This window comes from Myotis davidii, unplaced genomic scaffold (assembly GCF_000327345.1).
Source record: "Myotis davidii unplaced genomic scaffold, ASM32734v1 scaffold185, whole genome shotgun sequence".
Lineage (NCBI taxonomy): Eukaryota > Metazoa > Chordata > Mammalia > Chiroptera > Vespertilionidae > Myotis > Myotis davidii.
The window spans coordinates 2,500,592-2,503,212 of record NW_006297811.1 but is presented as its reverse complement, the minus strand read 5'-3'; the positions used below and the strand labels follow the sequence as shown (position 1 = coordinate 2,503,212).

Here is a 2,621-nt window from a genome sequence, read left to right as displayed (position 1 = left end):
AATAACCATTTGGTACATATTTTTATTTCATCTAATTTGAAAAAGATAGTCTATTGGCCACAATTAGGAGCAGAAAAGAAGGAGAGTTACACCTTTTCATATTAAAGACCTGACTCTTCAAAAGTGGTAGGGGAGTATATTCTTACCCGACAACATTCTGGTGTGAGTGGCCTTCATTCAGTGTTCACAAATGGCTCTTGTGAAAATAATACTCTAGAATATAGGCACACTTAGAATCCTAAGTATTTTTAGTCAGGTATGTTTTTTGCTGCGTAATGCTAGGAATTAACTTAAATATATTATGGGTTAGTTTTAATCAAGGACTTCATGACCAATTCTCTGCATCTTATGTTGGAGTCAATATTGGTGCCAGAAACCTTCACAAACATTTTATCTATCTTGAAACTCTGATGTTCAAGTTAGAAGATGCTTCCCTTCCTGACTGATATCCACGTGTACAGCCTTGGTTTGTCTTTCAGGGATGAGATTCCTTTTCATGTGGCTTCTTTCCTAGGACAGTTACTTGTGAAAGTGAATACTAACATGACGGGATTTATCAATACTTTATGTACAAAGATTTATGTTATGAATGTCAAATTTGATCATTTCAGACACTGAAAACCAACATATATCAGCTTTAATATGAAAGAAAGACAGAGGCTCATTTCTGGGTGACACATACTTTCTGTTAAAGGTGTTAATTTCTCTGGAACCTGTCCTGATTTCTAAGGGGAGAAGGGGTCCTCTCAATTTTGCTTATGTCAGTGCATGTTGCTTTTCATCATCATTACCATGGTTATAGAAATAGCTATGAACTTATGACCTAAAACCATGATGATTGAATCTCTTTTGTTGCTGAATCCTAAATTACCATGATAGATGCAATTTTAAAAGCATCTGAAAGAAACAGAGAAAATTTGCTTAAAATTTTGAAGTATTGGTTTTAAAAGGAAATTGAGATTATTTAGTTTTCTTTTTCTTTTTGTGTTATTGCTAAAGACCCAATGCAAAGAAATAAACAGATTATAATAAAGAAAAGTAATTTAGACATTTTGAAGAAATTTTTTTATATGAAGATTATATAACAAGAAAGAAAGGAAAGTATAGTTTACCAGAATAAGCCCTTATTTTCAAAAATGACTTGTTTCCTTTTAGCACCATGGTCCTATCTATAACATTTAAAAAGAGGATAGCATGGATAAAGAAAATATCCTTAGCTTTGACCATATATTTTAAAGGCTTGCTTCCTTCTCAAATCCTAACAAGTAGGAAACAGTATGTGTTTATTTTCTCAATCCCTTTGCTTCCCTTGAATAGCCTGCAGGGGTGGTCCATGCTAAAAGTAAAATTACGAAAAGACTGTCAACAGAAGGTAATGAGTAGCTACCCTTAATAATTAGTTCTTTGTGTAATTATATATTATTAAAACCTTTCTTGAGAAAATTAAAAATACTTTGAGGTAGTAAAATTACATGCTGAATGAAATCAAGAACTTTAAAGTGTGAGAGAATATAAAAATAGCATGTGTTTAACCTTGTGCAGATATAAAATAATGATGATACCGAACCATTGGTTATGATCGAGAGTTGCCTGGGAGCTGTTGTAGACAATGGCCTACCATGTCTTCATAGGCAGTGTCAGTAATTATGGCCTGAAAGACTGGCGGGCAAAAACACTGATAAAGTGCTAGTTTTCTTCAAAACAGTGTGGAGAAAACACGCTGTCATGCTGCAGTTGTAATGGAGCGATAGTACCGTAATTACCGTGATGTCCAATCTTGGGAGTACAGAAAAGAACAGCAAATGCCTCTGTTTTTCTGTCTAGAAAGCTACAGGTTGAGAAAGGGGACATGATTATAGAGTCATAAAGAGTTTGGTAAACCATATGTTTTTCACAAAACTTCACAATCTACCCTGACTAGTTTGGCTCAGTGGATAGAGCGAAGGCCTGTGGACTGAAGGGTCCCAGGTTCGATTCCGGTCAAGGGCATGTACCTGGGTTGCAGGCACATTTCCAGTAGGGGATGTGCAAGAGGCAGCTGATTGATGTTTTTCTCTCATCGATGTTTCTAACTCTCTATCCCTCTCCTTTCCTCTCTGTAAAAAATCAATAAAGTATATATTTTTAAAAAAAGCAAAAAAAACTTCACAATCTTATAACTAAAACATACATTATACTGTTTGAAAGAAATAATTTATAACCAATAAAGGAAGAATTAATTTATACAGAGTGTAGACATCTTAAAGAATTCTTTAATTCATGGAAGTTTATATGTTATTGCTTTATGATATGTAAATTATTGGTTAAGGGTGAGCTTAGTATGGAAATAAGGATGCAGTTCAATGAGATTCTTTGAGATTGTTATCACAAAGAATTTAATGCGGTTTTCCAAAACAGAAAGCTGGTTGGTATGGATCATGAATTTAACTGTTGTGATAATTCACATGTTACTGTATTTTCATTATTTCCATTGTTTCCTGTGAAACACTGTAGAACAAGCACCCTTTTTAAATCACCGAGGTCCCCTTGTTTAGGTGCATTAATACCTATTACAGATTTTAGTGCCATGTTGATTCAAATATTAATTTCAATTTTAAGTAATGGTATTTATATACACTTAT

The 2,621-nt window shown here is 33.8% G+C and overlaps 1 protein-coding gene across 1 annotated transcript in view; it reads left to right on the top strand.

The window, feature by feature from the left end:
• SNAP91 (synaptosome associated protein 91kDa) overlaps nt 1-2,621 on the top strand; it is a 119,276-nt gene that overhangs the window by 49,322 nt on the left and 67,333 nt on the right. The window lies entirely within an intron of this gene.